This window comes from Pungitius pungitius, chromosome 20 (genome assembly GCF_949316345.1).
Source record: "Pungitius pungitius chromosome 20, fPunPun2.1, whole genome shotgun sequence".
NCBI lineage: Eukaryota > Metazoa > Chordata > Actinopteri > Perciformes > Gasterosteidae > Pungitius > Pungitius pungitius.
The window spans coordinates 14124035-14143455 of record NC_084919.1 but is presented as its reverse complement, the minus strand read 5'-3'; positions in this window follow the sequence as shown (position 1 = coordinate 14143455).

Sequence of the window (19421 nt, the reverse complement as noted above, 5' to 3'; positions counted from 1 at the left end):
GTTCTGTCGCTAAGCTTATGTTTTACAAATGCTAAGCTTATGTCTTACAAATGGCATTGTGGAAGCAAATTCAGCTAATAGTTTAATGGCAAACAGAGTAAAGGAGCTGCCAGCGATTAATAGCAGAAAAAGCTTTGGAACTTTAAATGGGGAAGACAGCAATCCCCCCCAGAATAATTTGGGAATTCTATTCCTGTCCCTGGAACTGCAACCGTGTCCCCACCCAGCCCCTGAAAGAAAAACAGTGTTTAGATAATCACAGCACTTCCATTAAAGCCAAATGTGTGTGTAGAGGGACCCAAGATTGGAGATCAATTGGATAATTCAAGGGCAGACCCAGCTGTACATTTTAGAGATGAGTGTGTGTGTATGTGTGCATGTGTGTAGGAGGAGGGGTGCGGCAGAAAATAGATGATATAACATCAGATGCCAGAAATGTCAGTCATCTGAGTGCATTCTCAAGGTAATGCTTTTTAACTTAACTCCAGCTGAACTAAAAATAAAAGTGTCCGATATACTTCTTGGGTGCATGCTCTACCATCACACATCACCTTTTAACTGACAAATAATAGTGGAAGTGGAAGTGGCAGAACTTTGAAAAAGCTTTTAAATATTTTCAGTGTGGGGATGGTGATGGTGCTGCGCAGGAGAACAAACGCAGAGAGAGAAGTGGAAAAGTGGAACTGTGTTTGTCAGGGAGATTAGTTTTGCATAAACAAGGAAACTTGTGAGAGTGAGAGGCCGCTCACGGGCGATTTTGGCTGCCGGCTGTTAGAGTAAAGTTGACCAGACCGATCAAACGCATGGCGCTGAGGGGAGAGTGAATCTCTGAGGCTCAGATCCAGGTTAGAAGATGCAATCCATGAAAACATGGAAATCAAAACAGTTTTAAAGAGCAAGATGAAAGCCACTGTTAAAACTTTTCCTGAGGGCACATTTGCCTGCTGTTTCTTCTTAACTAAATGCCTCTGTTTTCAAATGATATTTTAAGGGAACTTAAAACAACAACTCCTGACCTGGTCATTGTTAGGGAAAAATGAGACAATCCATTGCAAGTGGTGTTCCCTCACATATTCCTCTTATACATTTGAAGCCCATGTTAATAAAAGCCTGACGACCACTATATCTTCCACCACTTCCCACACCTTCCATCCCGGTTCTGCTATCTTTTCCCTGGTTTATTACTCCCAGATGCTATGAAGCTCTGCTGCCCCCCCTCCACCCGAGGTGACGATTAAAATGACACCACGGCTCCAAATATCTGTGACAGACCGTCAGATGTCGGGCACAGCCTCGTAAGCGCTCTCTTATCGAGACTCGTCATAGGCAGCCTGATTCAAAGGGATCCAGCTGACCACACACACACATGCACACACTAGTTTCCATTCCATACTTACAAATCTGTAAGTAATGTTCATCCACGTAGAGATGCAACTATGTGTGCTGATGTTAACTGTAAGGACGTGGAGCATAGAAGAGATCTCTGCTCCATGTACAATGATATAGGCAGTGCTCAGTATGAAGGCAGGAAGCGCTGCCAAAAGCATAAAAATAAGAGCCTGGTTGGAACGAGTATGTAGCTGAGTACCGCGCCAAAGCCTGTGAAGCTTTTAAATCACGTGCTGTCGCAGGAAGGACCAGACCACAAGGGATAACTCTGTGGCCGAGAAGTTGACAAACAACAATGTTGTTGATTTCCTGAAAGAAGTGAGAGTTCTTAACAACTTTAAAACATCTTTGCCCTGCACCGAAGATGGTGATTTTAGGGCAGATAATATTACAGAGTTATAGCAACAGCATTATAGTACAATAACTTTATTAGTAGTGCCCTATATAGAGTGGACAATATTCAGAGTAATGTAGATGACAATTATGTCACAAAAGCTGATTTTATATTCACTCCTCAGATAACCAGTTCGCCTTTAAAAGCAAACATAGCTTTGACTTGTGTATTTTTGCCTTGAAAAAGATTTTGACCATGTTAATAATGGAAATTAATTTGGGGGGCACCTCTTTGACTCCATTTTTTCTTGGGAATTTTGAAATGTTGAGAATTTTGGCTCACTGGTACGCCCACCAGACAATGCAAGTAAAGTTGGGGTCAGCAATGGTGTGCGTCAAGGAGTGATTTTGTCCCTAGTTCCTTTTAATCTATATATATATGATCTATCCAAGCAGCTAAAAGCCTGTAATACTGGGTGCATGATTGGTAGTTAATCATATAGTGCTTTACTTTACTATATGCCTTGTTGCCCTTTACTATATGTACTGTCTATGGTGCGGAACAAAATAACGTGGGTATCGGCGGGGGGGACAAATTGCTATTTCGATGTTTAGTTTTTATCTCTGAGATTTTTTTTCCTCTTGGATATTTATACTGATTGTTGCTTGTATAATGTGTGGTCAGAGTTGCGATACCATGCTTTTACAACTTATGCATTTTAAAATGATTTAAATTAGAATGAAGTGCTCATCACAACTGCTGGATCTACTTTTTTTAAGTGGTGGTGGGTTTATCATTATGTTTCAATGGGCTAGAAAGCCCAATGGTTTGGATTTTATTTTACATTGCATGTTTTTTAGCTGACGCTTTTATCTAAAGCTACTTTCAATAAATGCATGAATTATACGTGTATTTTGCAACATCTGCAGGCAGTCCAGGCCACAATCTTCAAATTTCTATGGAATTTTGTAGTTTTGTACTATCTGGACCGTGAGTCTGAAATAACAGTTTGATTGATGGTTCTACGTTGTTTTTTGTGTTAAATGCAATCTATGTATATGTGCACTGGCATGCATACAGGGTAGTCTGTGTGTGGTTGAGTTGGTTTCTTTCTGCCTGTGCATGTGGGAGTGTTTCCCTGCAGTAGATGTGTGTGTGTGTGTGTGTGTGTGTGTGTCTGGCACTCTGTTTCCTGTCAGGCTCTGCAGCTCCGTTGAGGCAGACTCCATCAAGGAGCCACTGCTCTGGGCATATTGGATGTTGGTTCAGGCCAGCAGGAGGGCGTGCTCCGGCTTCCTTAATCAAAGCACAAATGCCTTTATTCATCTTCAGAGCGGTGCAATTAATTTCTGTGCCGCTGTCAGAACCTTTGGGGAAATCTGACCTGTTATTGCCTCTCTGAGCCGTGCATGTTCTTTCTCTCGTTCGAGGTGCCAGACAGGCATTCAAAACTAATTTTGGGGCTAATAATGTATTCACATTTACAGACAGCCACTAAAGTGTCTTTGTTCTACATGTACAATAAAGCTGTTCGTCCTAAAAAACCCTTGAATGAGCAATGAGAAAAAAAATTGTTTTTTCTGTTAATCTGTTAAGGCTTAACCAAGGTTAAGTCATCAAATTAATTCTAGACAGGCCCCACGTTATTGTTAATGTTCCTTTTTATGTTTTAACATATGCCAATTCAAATCACGGCATTGCAAATAATAAATGAAAAACTTATAATTAAATGACTACAAAATAGTAGTGCTACATATGCAAAAATATGTACATATTTAGTTTTGTACCTGCCAGGACCTTTTGTTGTGTTCAGAATGTTGATTAAATACATCATTGAATTATAAAATATAAAAAATACCAAATTTGTTTGAAAAAAACAGAAACATCTGATACTTATAAGAAATGTTAAACCGGTCAGTTTTGGTTAATTTGATCAAATCCAGTGCATTTTTTAGTTATATTAGAACTCAAAGTGTGTTGTAAGGTATCGTCAAATCAAAAGCAGGATTCTGGATACAATAAAACAAAAGTTTCCACGCTCACAAGATTTTACAACGCTGTCCTTGTGATCCTCCGGCCAAGAGGAGGAGCAGAGTCTGATACATGAGCTCTTTGAGGAGCTCCGAGCTGCCGCGCTGCTTCTCAGAGTGAGTCATGACATGGAGCGATTTCAACCTGAAACAAACCAGATGCTATCACAGCAGTGGTTAATAATACAGAGTATTAGAGGGCCCAGATTTCTGGCCATGAGGCTTCGGTAACTGCCATAATCACCAGTGCTCTTAATATTAAACTGCTTCAAGACGGTCATACAAGGTCGGTCCAAGGATGTGTTATTTATAGTTTATCAGCGCTAACTGCCCTGCATAGGGTTACTGAGATGCACTGCAGAATGGCCATTCAGTATATGACACAGCTCCATTGAATATTTCTGTATTATTACGTTGTTAGACTGTGTTTGTTAGGTAATAAGCTCACTGTTCCACGTAAAAGGTAACACCTAGCTACACATAGCGTAGCTCAGAGCTACGCTCTGCGTTAGCGTAGCTGAATTAGGTGAATGTGTACCAGGATGGCTAACTAACACCACCGTGCCATTCAGGTGAGAGCCCATAACGTTCTGGTTAAATTCATTCACTTTTTTTCAAGCAAGACTAAGCCATATTATCATATATGGTTTCATATATTCATTGTGCTCCTAGTTGATGCGAGCCCCCTTAATTCAGGTAGAAGTTTGAACATTCTTGACTGTAGTAAAAGTATAATTTCTGCAAGTCTAAATGGCAACAAAGACATCCGAAAAATGAATATTTTACCAAAACAAGTGAACTACTGCATGCAATGTAAGCTATGAATAAACATGACTTTAGTTTCAAACTACGCCCAGCCCGAGTATTTACCCATGAAGCCTTAACTCCAGCAGGAGACGATGAAAACATGAAACATGAGTTTGTGTGTAAACTGTGAGATAAACAAGCCAGGACTAAAGATGTAAAACACCACAGATCTCTGCTCCCATCTTCAAACACACGATACACAAGTGAGCCCCCGAGCCCATCCACAAAGGGCAGCCCAACAGAGCTACTGAAACGTGACAGTCGACACTAACTAGTCTGCAAATGGGCTTTTAATACCGTCTGATTGATCTGATTCATTGATCTAGCTCGTGGAACGCAGCACGTACTTCCATTATGTGTGGGCGGAAACAGTCCATACATCTATACTTGGTCTCTCTTCTTTTTCAAATCAGCCTAGATGTTTTTTTAACAGCAATGTATTTAATACACACATTTTAATATTGTCTAACTCTTTGGAACACACACACACAGATCTAAGCTATTCGCCTCCCTCATGAGCTGAAGTATTTTCTTGTCAATAGCTAATTAGCTAGTGTAAAACAAAACAAATATCCCAGAGATATTTTTTAGACAAAATATAATAGTAAAACAGTGTCCCACATGAATGTGCTCGGACACAACTCTTTGCTACATTATAACCATCCAGTCAAGAGAAAGAGCGAAACAAATAATAGTAGCAACAAGCTGTACATCTTTGCATAATCTATTTCATCACACCCGTTTAGTGTGTGTTTTATCCTCTGAGATTAGCAGGGAGTGAATTCCAAGCAAATCCCCCTTCAGCATGTTAAATATTTGCTACATTGTTTGAAGTGCTTTGCTCAGGCCGGTTTAAAGAGCTGACAAACATCAACAAGCAGCAGCACTTCCCCTACTGACTCGCTGTGGATGTCAAGTGTGTGTGTGTGTGTCTGTGTGTGTGTGTGCGTGTCTACATGTGTTACAGCCGACGTGCTGGTTTGTGCGAGCAGCTGTACAGTGTGTGCAGAAGCATGTGTGCGCAGGCTGTTTATTAATGCGCACATGTGTCTGCCAAACATCTGGGCCTCACCTCAGTGTTTGAACATTTTACACAGGACACACGGGTCAAAACAACAACCGCCTAATAAGTCATTAGCAGAAAGTCTGCAAAAGGAACGACATCGTTATTCATCATCACAAGATTCCATCCGGCGACTTTTTCTCCCAAATCACTCATGGGCGAAGTGGAGGGATTTCACGGCCTCTCCTGGTGCGGTCGGCATAAAGGAGGCGATCCGCCACTCTTGTCCAAACCCACTCTCCTTTCAGTCAAAGGATTTTTGCTCAGCGGTGTGCGCTACAAAGTGTATGAAAAGACGTTTCTTCATCCCACTGTCATGGCACAGATCCCACTCATTCCCTCATCTCTTTCTAATTATGCAGCGCTATGTATTTTAAATTGCTTCATAAAACGCGTTTCATGTCAAAAGTAAGGGCGCAGAACCCAATTAGCGGCGGAGCAATGGGAGAGCACGCTGTTCCTGCTCAATGGAGTACATTATATGTGGACGTGGTGTTGTGTGTCTGTGTGTAGGTGTGTGTGAGGGAAAGGAGCCACTTGGGACTCATCTCCACCTGAATTGACGGAATCTTACAGCCAGTGCCCGGGCCATATTTTCACGGGGCATTACCAACTGCTATTTAATTGGGAGCAGATTCAGCAAATTGATTTTGATTTAGATTGAACCGCAAATGCTGCATTTAGCACAAGAGTTAGGCATGAATTCAGTTTTAAAGCGGCATTCTGCAGCATCAGGAGTTCATGCACTAATGCTCTGATTTCTACAGGAGACAAACCTGTTCTTTCATCTAATGGCTCCCATCAATGATAAGCGCATCGACAGAGAAGGCCGCTAAAGCAATTGGTTTGGGAGGGAACGTCCACGTTTGAACCATACCATGGTTCACCATTCTTATCAGTAAAGACAACATGATACGACCTGATGTAGCAAAGCGTCTGGTCCAAACAAATGACAACAGAGTTTATCGAAATTTCTGTGTCGCTCCAATATTGTGTTTCACTTGGGAATAGATCCCAGAAAAACTAAACCCAACCAGGGCGTTTACTTAATGACCTTATCTATCTGTTCCAAGTCACACAGATCAATATAAGCCGCCGTCACGTCTTGGTTGCCTGTGAGTTTTTTAAAGGAATACCGTTTGATTTTCTTTGCGGCGGCAGAAGCAGAAACTCTGTGGTGATCACCGGTGTGAACAAGCTGCTCTTTCTCCCCCAGAAGAACACACACTTACACACACAGATAAGTTGTAGTTAGCCATTCTGGCGCTGTGTGTTGTCGAGGACTGTTCTGGCTATTGATTTCCATTCTTTATTAATAACTAACGCTTCTCCTGCCTGACCTTAGCCACATACTAGGAAGAGTTTGGCCCGCTCAGAGCAGACGAGGGAGGCTGTGAGGCATCAACAGCTGACTAAGCTGCAGATTTCAAAGAGTCATTAAGCCCCTTGGTGCCTGGTGTTAAAATGTTGATTTCTTCTGTAGCTGCTTGGCCAACTTTCTGTAAAAGTATCAATGAAGTTTGTTATGTTCAAAAATGAAGAAACACCAGACGGACGGAAGACTGGAATGAACAGTTAAAATCAAAAGTATTATATGAATGCATTTTGGTAGATTACATTATATTAAATAGAATCCTAACTGTACATTAGTATTATTCTATTGATTACAGTTTCAAAATTACAGCGTTTTTACGACATTCTCATTACTTTGTTGAATACAAATCACCAGAATCATGGCGGTATTCTGGTGTACAGTAAATGCATTTTATATATAATTAATTTATGAACCTGGTCGTCAATTTATTTCCAATATCCTAAAAGTTCTAATCTCACAGTCAGCAGACTTCTCCTGTGTTATAACATTATGGTGTTAAAAAAAAGGACAAATTCTACTGTATGAACATTCATTATTTGCCTATTTATTAATCTCAGCACTCAGGGAACAGGGGGAGCGGGGGGCTTCGTACAAGACACCTTCCTTTTCCCACGGGCGCTCTGTGTCCGCTGGTGGGAGCGTGGCCATCCCAACGCACACATCACTGGATAATTGTGAAGGTAGGAAGAAAGAACGATGGGATTGAATAGAAAGGGAAACACTCATTCCTCCTCATAACATGTTCAACCAAACAGAGAGAATCAGCCCCTTGATCTTCTCCCCTCACCCTGCATGAGTGTATCTTTTTGCTGGAGTCGGAGAGACAGCAGCGGGGTCAGCCATGTTAATCACTGCCTTCCCTCCTTTTCATCCATTCATTTTGTACCTCACTTCCCACTGCCACTCCTCTCGCAGGTCAACAGCACTATTGATTCACACCGCTCACCTAGTCACTTAGGTAACATTTCCCCGGCGGCTGCTTCTTCCCTCCCACGATTCATAGCCAGGAGCTCAAATCTCCCATTTGCCACTAATTAAGCGTAAGGTCAGCCTTTAATCATCCCCGGCTTGTGCAGCGTGAAGCGGCCGCCCTCCACGGGCTCCATCGCCTGCGACGTGCTGCAGGACGAGGCCCGTCAGGGAGGACGCGTAAAAAGCCCAGGCTGCGGTTAACGACTATAAGTTTTGTCACTTTAGGGGCTTGAAAGGCGTCCAACATGCGAGTGGAACAAACTAGAACGGACACGAGCTCAATCTCCACAGCTTGATAATTCAAGTTAATGTGAGAAGATGCTTGACTGAATCCTCTCTGTTTCTAACCTCCCTCTCCTCCTTACGCTGTCCTCTCCCACACACACACACACACACACATCTCAGTATATGCATATCACACCGGCTACGCAGCACCAACTCATTCCCGCTGACGTTGATGTGCTTTAAGTGCCACTTTGGTTCCATGTGCGATGATTTAACCGCTTTCGACACTCACCAAGAACCGCCTCTCCCCCAAATCTCCTTCTCACCGCCAAGTACATGCACAAGTACCAGCCAGTCCACACACGTGTATGATGGGTAGGCAAGAGTATAACCTTTACCTGGATGCATTTGTGCATTCAGAGAGTGGCCAGAGAGTGGCCTTTTTAGGGATATTTTTACTTCTGAGTGGAACATCTCTTCTGGGCTCACCACACCACGGGAGGTCACAAGTCATAGGTGGCTATCCTTGTTGTTGGGTAGCTGTCTTCTGGCATTTCTAATAAAAGCTACCTCTTCCTACTAAGAGGGGAGCTCATGTGAGGCACGTGTCATTAACTCCAGAGCAGATATCCAGACACGTATGACGCTTAACAGATTGCTTTTCCATTAACAATCCGAGTCGTGTCATATTTCCTTTCAGAGGTTGCACTCTTCATCATCAGATAAAACGAACTACATTTGCTGTTCTTTACCTCTTAGCACAGCAGCAAGTCTTTTCCTGTCTGGAATAGGAAAGCTAGGAGTTCAGCTAGGAAGATTTATTTCTCATTATTCTCATACTTTGACAATTGCATGGAATCCGACCGTTTGAATCAAAGCAGAAATGTTTTCCTCGGAAGTAAATCTTCAAACTCCTCATGGAGTTTGGTCAGAAATCTTAGTTCAGCGCTTGTGGTGCTTTAGGGAGGAATAATACATGGTTTATAAACAAAAGTTTATACTGTGTGTTATGCAATTAATTCTAAAAAAGGAAGTCGGGGGGAGGTCGGGGAGTCATATCCTCAAAGGGGGCCCGGACAGAAAGCATTTGGGAGCCACTGGTCGAAGAGATTGAGAGAATTCTTTTGGTGCCAAAGTGGCCCAAAGGATGAGTGACAGTGAGAGCGGCGCGGGTGGCATTGTTGCGGCTGCTGGTTGTGATGCGTTACTGTTTTTTTTTGTGAGACCTGACTGAGTGGAAAGCCGGGTCTTAAACCTCTGAGTTGCCGAGTCAAAGCTCATGTGGGCCTGTCGAGATCCATCACGACCTCCCTGCAGAGAAAATGCCCAGGCCCAGCCAGTAGAGAGGGCAATGATGTCATCAAAATCAAGACCATGTCCTGGCAACAGTTTTGGAGGGAATGTTTTATTATTTTAATTTTTTTCTCAAAACCAATAATCCAGTTTATTTTGCATGTGTTTTTTTCTCTGATTTCTGTGAGTTGAAAAAGGAACAAGTTTACCCCCAAATCTAGGAACAGGAAGGGCCAAATCCAGTCTCTGAAGGCACGAAACGACCGCACTGTGTTGAAAATTGGGAGAGAATGATTTTGCGGCCATTGGGATTGAATTTGTGAGTGACAGCTGGTTGGATACCAAATATGACTCTAACCAAACAGATTTACTCATTCTTCCATCTAGAGGTTCTCAAACCGTATTTCATTTCTTAAATCTGCTTAACACAACTTTGCTCTCAGATTGGGGGAGGCTGTGACCTTTGGTTAAGCCAAACAAAAGAAACTAATATTACCTACATTTAGAAACAGAATAGACAGATAGATTTCACTCAAATATCTACCAATAGAAATGTTATAATATAACATAAAACATTGCATCTTAGTTTCTACAATCGCTTAAGTTACGTGACGTTGGTAACCGATGCACGTAAGACATGAATACATGTGAGACCAAACAGCCCTTAGTAATCATTTTGTGATGCTGCACCCCCCATAGAGCCCCTGACCCGGACTGTCCCCCTCACCTGAACCCCCCTCTGGGTCCACGTACTGCCTCTTGTGGACATCAATGTACCGACACACATTTGCAACAAATACACAGCAGCTCATGTTACCGGCAGCTAGTTATTAGTGAAAAGTCACTTTATTGCCTCGACTTTGACACTTTACAGGCTGCCTGCTATCTTACTGAGGTTAGACAGTTTTATAGTTTACACTTAGGATCAGAAATGGATAAAAGTGAGCTCAAGTAGACAAGTTATGAATCTAAAATATCACTTTCAGTCAGTTGAGTAAATACAAAAAGAAACTGAACTTTTCTCCTTTAGTTTTGTGGTGTGATTATGAATTAACTTTTACATTTATTTGTGTTTTATGGAGCAGGAGGAAGAAGCATCAAGCTGAAGGAGAACGTTGTGTGTGGTGACATTCAGCTACTGTAGCTTGGACATATTCTGTAAATCTTAAATTATAGTTAAAATAGCTCGTATCCTATGCAAGAAAAGTCCTTGCCTATAAGTTAATACATGTGTTTGCCTCCGTTTCTTTACAGTATTTATTGATTTCTTCTGCCTTAAGATTGAATATTACAAATTTGAATTGAATTTAAAATGAACTGTTTGAAGAAAAAAACTTCTCTCAGTCTTAAATATATCAATGCTCCAGAGGTGAAGCATATTCTCCTAAATTAAACGCAATAAAATGAAGATTACCTCAATTTTAAAGCTTTTACTGTCAAGTGCAGCAACTTGCTAGGCAACAAGAGCATTGGAGGACAAGCTGATGACGCATGCAGGAAGTCCGAATTCTCCCAGATTTAGGGGCTGCTTGGGGCTGCTTGGTTTCCCTAAAGGACCCAGCCCGGGTCTACAGCGAATGCCAAATGAAACTAAAACTAGGAGAGAAACACAAAGACAGAAGCTACCTTGCTCCAGCCTGCCATGTAACAGTAGGTATTTAATTGTAATATAAAGTACAACATTATTTTTTCTGCTTCATCAGTAATGTGTATTTGTTGTGTATATTATATTGCATTATCAGTGTCCTGGAAACAAGCACAGTAATATTATGAATCACTTTTCCAATTCAGCCAATGAAAAAAGAAAAAATAATAAACATCTCTAATGGAAATTAACTAAAAATATGTTTTGATGGAAAATGTCGTGTTGATGTTGGACCCTCATAGTCAGAGTAAAAAATGGTTATCTGGACCTTTTTACAACTAATTTTGAACTGGAATTTCAATCTGCTTTTGGTTAAATTTTTAATTTTAAACTTTGCAGGGTGAACCCCACAGGAAAAAACAATTCATTAGCCTAAAAAAGGGATATTCTGGTATGCACTGCAACCGTTTCCAGGTGACCCTCTCCACATATCTCCATATTGGAATCCTATTCCGTGGGATTGATTTCACGTCAGGTCTCATTCATTTTTCAATTTGCAACTGCATCAGCGCAGACCCACAGCCTTTGTGGAATCACAAAAGGACTGTTTTCCTGGCTGCTATTTTGCACCCAACTGCACATCTATGAAGTGGTCGCCAAAACGACCATGTGATGTATTGATACCAAGCAGAACTGGGACAATTTAGCGTTATCTTGCCGGCTGTCCGAATACGCAGCAGAGGCGGTGGTCATCAATTCTCTACCTGACAAAATGATGAACTGATTGATCTTTTATTCCATGAGGATTATGGCTGCCGTCAAAAAGCCTGTCTCCATTTCCCCTTCCTCTTTCTTCCTGTCAAACACAGACAAGCTCTGAACAGCCTCTGTCTTGATGTATTAATTACGTGGTTTTTCTTCCTCCTCCAACCAGAAACAAAGAGGGATGGATGCGAGAGCGTGCGGAACAGTCCCCGTCTTCTTCCTTTGATCACGGCAGCAGAAGGTGGAGCAGATTAGGTGTCAGATGATATTTAATGTGAAGAGGGCCCTGTCTCTCTCCCTGACATCCTCTCCTGGGTGCACCTGGCTGCACGGCGCCGATACTCCAGCGCTCTCAATCCAGCTCTCATCAAATGGCACTCACGGCGGAGGTAGAGAGGAGAGGACAGCATGTGGCTGGAAGCAAGAACCAAGATAGCGAGGCACAGAAAAGAGGGTGAAGAAGGGAACAAGATACAAGACGGGGAGGAGAAGTCATTAACGGAAAGTGGAAGAGGAAGAGAGCGAATTGGTGATGTGAAGGGGACACGTGCCCAGATGGCAGGCTACGACAGAGCAACAAGGGAGGGAAGGAAGCTAGAAGGTGGAGAGGAAGAGAGACAACGGGAAAGTTCTTCTGTAAAAAGCTGCGGCTCCTCACAATGGCTGAATGGTTGTGACAGTCTGAAAGATAAGAGAACGCGGAGGGAACAGCCGGAGCTGAGAAATACCCCGAGATGAAAATACCTCGACGGGGAAAAGTGTGTCAGCTCAGATGTGCTCTGTGGACGGCGAGGGCTGGAGATGCAGGACGGCGTGACAGGATGCAGACCCGCAGGTCATGGAATCAATTTGAACGCTCCTCCTCTTTTTTTCGTTCAGCCTCACAGCGCTCTCTCATTCGCCCTCTGTGCTTATTGCGCTGTTTTGTACAGAGCAGCAGGAGGAGAAGAACAAACCCCACGGTGCTTCATTCACTAATTCCTTTTTTCAGCTTTTGGTGATCGAGTTTTCTTGACAGTATGCCTTTGAATCTACTGAAGTTCTTCTTGCAAACCAGCTGTACTTTCAGACTGAAGGCAGCGGTAAAACAAAGAGAACATAAAGCTAATATTAATAATAACTTTTCCATTGCAAAACTGATAACTATTTTTCTAGTCTTTTAAGAATCAAAGTACTTCAACGCTACATGCAGAGGTAACATCAGGAATAAAACTAGTGGCATACAATATGCTGCCAAAGGAAGCCTCTATAATGATGTTGATTTGGTAAATGTTATCTGATAACTACGTATTATTTTAGTCCATATCCTCTACTGGCTTTGAATATATACATTTGTAACGTCTGAGAACCTTTATCACCCACAGTAGTTGAAACATTAAAGTAAGACCTGTGAAGAGGTGCATATGATTTGAGGTTAGAGGAGTACTCATACAGAGCATTACACATCCTGAAAATGGTAAGAAATGAAGTGTATTATGAAAATGCTTGATTGTTAAATACGATTAAACTTTGTTAGGGTACTTTTGTCAAAGACTTGTTCCACATTCGGCCAGTCTCAATGCTCAGAGGAACGACACCTTTGGCATGTTGAGTGATCTGGCAGATGGTCTTTCTCTGATTAAATTCCCCCACCTCCCATCTCATTTCAGCCTCCACAAGCCTCCCGGCAGGTCTAGCATCTTGGCCAATGCCGTCCCACGTGGGCGGGAACACAAAGGGCAGCTGATCTACACACAAGTCAATGCCCGGCAAGTCCATGCGGTCTTGGGCACAGTCCTGAATCGACAGAACAAAGATCTTGATTTTTCTTTCTTCCCCATTATTCTGCCGGACAAATGCCTCAGACAGCTGGTCCAACACAGAATTGACATAAAGCAAAGCAGAATAGTTTACCTCTGTGTTACTCCTCTAAAACAGAAAGGATTTGCTTTTGTTCTCAGCTTGTTTCTTTGTTTGTCCACCATTCTACGTGTTTGTGTGCATCAGTTGGTGTTCAGCATGCTTATACAGTATAGGTGTTTTTCTGTGTGTGTGTATGTGTGTTCGAGGGAGAGTGCCCTGGCATCGAGACTTGGAGTCTGCCAGCGGGGCGTAGCGCTGTCAGTCCATCTGTCAAGCCTGGAGAGGTCCCACTCTGAGACTCCTGCGGCTGTCGGGGCTCTTCGCCCTCCACATTGTGTTGCTCTCCTCCCATCTCTCCTTTCTCGCCTCCCTTTCTCCTTCCACCTCTCCTCCTCCTCCTCACAGCTGCCTCCTCAGCTGTGTCCACTGGCCATCGTCCCACTCCTCGGAGCATGTCCTGTTTATATCACCCAGCCGAGCAGAGCCCCCCTGGCTTAAGGAGACCTGCTGGTGATTATGTGGATTAAAATAACAGCAAACAACTGCAAAGATCTAGTGGAGTAATATCTACCTGAGCAGAGAATGAAGGTGTTATTAGATATTAGTTGTTATATTATTATGTTAGATTTAATAACTGCAATATGAACTAAACACAGTGTGTAATTATGCAAGTCATTTAATTACTAAATATATATATATATTCTGCCACAATGTTAAAGCATAGAGGTGTCAGGATTCCACCTTCGTTCAACATCGCCTCCCACTAAATCCCATTCGCCTCCCTCTCATTCAATCACCCAATCCCTGTCACCTGACTACTAATCATCTTCACCTGAACCCAATCACCAGCACTCCTTTATAACCCAACATGCATCACTCACCCGTTGTCTGATCTCGTCATTCCATGACAACAGACCCTCCGAGCTCACTTCTGTGTCTTCCCAGATACCTGCCTGAGCTTACCTGAACTCCAGTCGTCATCGTTCGGTCTTCCGCCCGCTCCACCTCCAAGGCTTCATCTGTTCACCGTCCCCATCGGCATCTTCACTTGTCACGGAGCAAGCAGGACTCTTTGCCACTCAGATAAGACTCTCCATCCACCCTGTGTCAATGCAACTTACCTTTTCCACTCGACGTCCGCATCGTTGCATCAATAAAAACTGTATTTGAAACTTACCCCTCTGTTCCGTGTTTCAATACCTGACAAGAGGAAGGATCTTATTTATTCCTTGATGGATTTCTTCCAATTTTCACACCAAAGAAGGTTTTTGGTAGTTTTTGTCAGGTCATTTATGAGCAAAAGGGTGTAGGACTGCCCTGCGAGGAAAATATTTCGATTTTGAACCAGTTAAACATAATAGTAGTGACGGCTGGTCCGTAGAGGGCAATGGGGCGTGGCCCCACCATGAGCGACAGAAAAAGTATATTATACTATATATCTAGTATTACATTTTACAAACTGTCAATATTTGTGTTTTTGAAACGTGAATTATATACTCGGTAATATTTGTGAATTAAGATATCTGCGCAAAATATATGCTTTTCCTGCACGTCCTCCCCATGCCTAAGCTGGGCTTGAGCCGTGTCCCAAAGCGGAGGGTCTGTAGAGACTTCTACACCTGGGAGGTTTAGCTAGCTAGTGACATGCTAACACCAAATAGCCGCGCATCGCACGTTGCGTTAAAGTTAACATCGCTAACCAGCTTCGACGCACACAGGACCAGGACGTGGCTGAAAATAGGCACATTTTATCCAAAATAGTTCATTGGGGACAGAATCCAGCAAGGACAAATACGTGAGTAAGGGACGTGAAGCGCTTGTCGGATAAACACACACGGATAAATTCATCAAGCTCGACGTGGTTAGGGAATCTTCAGATTGCTACCCAGCGGTGACGTACAAAGGCTAGCGGTGAGATAACACAACGAGGGGGTGGATGAAAACACATTTTATACAAAAGTATTGATTGTGTGAAGTTTTGTGGGGCTTTTGAGTTGTTTTTTCCTCAACACAATGATTTGGTGTTTCCCCAAACTAGGTTCATAGGGGCATCTCAATTTACATATACATGTAGATTTCATATTAATATATTTGTATTGCAATATATTTGTCCTTTCATATAATATATATTATATATTTCTTGTATCCATTTAAAAATCCACCAGACGCCATTGCATAATAGTTCAAACTGTGATGATATAAGATGATATCAATAATACATATGTTATGTTTACATGAAGAGGCTTTGAGCCGAAGGTTTGATCATTGAATATATTGTAATATTAAGTGAATAAGGATCCGTCAGGTCAGTGAGGGATTTCACATCCGACCATCAGATGAAGCCAGGGAAGAGAGTCATGGAAGGCCTTGGAGCAGAAAAGGTTTTACAAGGACAACGTAGGAGGAGCTGCGTTTGAATGTCCCCCCCCGGGAGTTTTCAAAGGACTCTGAGATGAGACGGACTTCCAGAAGCCTCCTGAGAATGTATATTAATGGTCAAATGAAACTGGACGAAGGGACTTCCCTATTTCTCAAAATGTTGTACTATTCCTACCGTATTTCACTTTGTAATTGTATTGATCCTGTTAATTATTACATTTTTCATTTTTTAAACTTGAGCCATTTCATTCTTTTGACTCTTCATCTCCGCCCGGGGCGAAGGGAAAAAAGAGCTGAGCCTTTGTTCTCCTGTTAGACCCCACAGTTGTTACTCTGCTGTATTTATCTGACAGCTTTTGTTACCAATTATCTTGCAGATTCATGCAAAACACATGCTCATCTTTTAAAACAAAAGTGTTTAAGTTGTTAAAGATGTCTCCACCTCAAACAACTACAAGACTGAAATGTTTCTGACATGTTTGAGTCCTTAGACCTCACTGCGAACAGTTGTCCTTGGAACAACTTTTACATTTTTTACCAAAAACACTCGCTGACGACAGAATGATATGAGGAACACGGGCAGAAAAATGAAAGCAGATACCATTACACTTTTCACTGGCTAAAGTCGTATTTGGCTTTGTGTAGTAAAATGGAGGGTTATTGTTAAAGTTCTTTTAAGTGCATTGTAATGGCAGTGCTGTATTATGTAATGGGCATTTTTCATCAGTTTCATTATTGATTTCATCGGTTTCAATGAGGCATGTGCATCCAGTTGAGAACACATTACTGGGATTACCATCGGCAAAAGAACTCGGACTCTGACTGCATGAAGACAAAAGGAAGAGGCCGGCTCACTGAGGCTCTGCAAGCGAAGAGCACCCACAACACAGCAGCTTTAATAAAGGCAGCCCAGTTCCTCTCTGTGTTCACAGAGCACGTCTCCGCTACAGCCCTGGGCGTGCTCGGCCCAGAGGAAGGCTCGCCGCATTCATCTCCAAGGTAAATAAACAGCCGCTGGAGGAAGAAAGAGCATCATACATGGACTAGCTTGCCTCCAGCATTCCTATCTTTGTAATAACGGCGTTTGCAACGGTGAGAAATCTGTGGCCTGAGCCGTGTTGCACTACTTGAATGAAATGTATTCTGGGTGGAGAAACAAACAGTGAGGGCGAGGCACGCAGGCCAAATTTAATGTCATGAATGATGCTCATATTCTGCAATCAGCTCGCTGTGATTAGCGTCTTTGGCAAATACTTTACGCTTTCCAGCGGAGGCAAACTGGAGGAGCAGATAGCCCACACTGCCAGTGTGATAGGGAAAGCACTGTATTCGGCTAAACTTCCCTTTATGACTAACCTTTGAAGTTATTTTAACGTGTTTTTGTATAAGCCTGAAAGCTCAATCAAAGTTATCAAAGTTTACAATGTCGATCTTGTGTTCCTGAAGTGCTTTTGTCTTTCAACCCCACAGGAGCAGTTTACTGATGTTTGACTGCAGGAGATCTCAGCTTTGAAAAAACTGCTTTCATCAATTATTTTCTCAGTATGGGAGTTTGTTTCCAACCAGGAAGGTCAAGGCCCAGGGGGAGACAAGATAAATCAGAGGGGTCACAAAATGATTGACAGCATGAGAAAGCAGAATAACATATTTATACTTAATCTTTTTTTGTATTTTTATTACTTCAGAATTAATTGAAAAATGATTGAAAGCAAACAGAAAGGTCCAGCCTTGGAGTGATGTGTAAACACAAACAACAGCAAAAAAATAGGGAGAAATGCACAGAAAAGCTCCGCACATTTTTTAGCCCACAGCAGTGAGGCTGACACCTTTTCGGCTCGACTGAAACATGGCAATCTGCCCCCGCGGCCGACGCCATAATCAAACGCCAAAACGGGGCCCGCATCGTTGCGGACTCGGCTTAGACTCGGGATGAATGACGGCCCAGAATCAGGCTGAATACACTGGCCCGATTCAGTTGTACGACACTGCCGTCACTGGGCCACAATCGAAAAACGACTCGTTTCAGGTCCGGTTGCCGACTCGGCTGAGACGCCCCAGAATCGAGTTTGTAGCAAGCCCACTGTTAAAAGTGTCAAATTACATTAAATCAAAATAATTAAAACTCATACTGGGTAGCAACCTTTGATTCCCATTGCCAAAATGCAGAGGTGGCAGCCTGGTAGAAACAAGAAAGAGTTGTGAGATCTCACAATTTACAAAACAAGAATGGTAAATCTATCAATATTATTACATACCATTCTCACTCCTTATGCCAACCACTGTCTGGAAGGACAACAGTGTGATTCTCTTCAGACCGTGTGCAGTGCAGGGTAGATGTTAACAGTGTTTCCACTACCATTATAACAGAGGGGCGCCCCCCCACCCAAAGTGTGGAATAAAATATATACGTCAATCCTGCTACAACACGTGTGCGTATATGGCTGTATACGCAATCCGTCTTGCCGGGTGACAGCCGCGCCGTCAACGACTCATCAGCCGTATCGCTCGTCGGATTTAGCAGCGCAGCACAGCACATCCCCCACCCCCCGGTCAGCCGAACCAGCTGCCCAACTCGACTACCTGCATAGTCTAGCAACTTAGCCGTGAAGCTAGCTTGTAGAGTGTTCTGTTTGACACATGGAGGAATTCATCTGCTTGTTTCCCTTCCAATGCAAAAAGCTCTCTCCATCTTCAACTACCGCCCCGGACACTGCAATCAAAGATAATTGACTGCAGCTAGCGGCAGTTTCGTTTCCGGGTCATCATTGTTTACTTCCGGTGAAACTGTAACAGGGATTCAAATATAATATTGCATTCATCTCACATCGCATAGATTAATGTGTTAATTTAGACAGCCCTACAAATAAAAACCAAATACTTACTAAAAACAGTGGACGTTGGTGGAGAATGAAAAGAAACTGCGAGTACGAGGTCTGTTCCTATTTTTACCAAAGTGGAGGCTCTTTCTTTTGAAAACCTTCGCAAAGCCAGTTTACAATACTTTTTTTACTGTGTAGGTTTATATTAGACTTTGAGGGATGTTATTACATGCATGCAATATAATATTATTTGTTTAAGATGGAATAAAATAAACCTCATTGAAATGGCTGGAACAGATCTTTGGACATGAGGTGGACTTAGAGTTTTGCAGCGACAATATGTTGCAGTTTCTTTGATAAGAAGGCAAGATTGAGATGGACCACAGGATCCTCAGACTAGCATGCTGGTAGTTTGGAGAACTTCCAGCCTGTTAGCCTGACAACTCTTACAGGTCTGCTAACAGGATGGAAAGATCCCAGCAGGGTAAACGGGTGAGCTTGTGCTGGCTAGCAATGTGGCAGCCAGACAGACCTCTGTGGCCC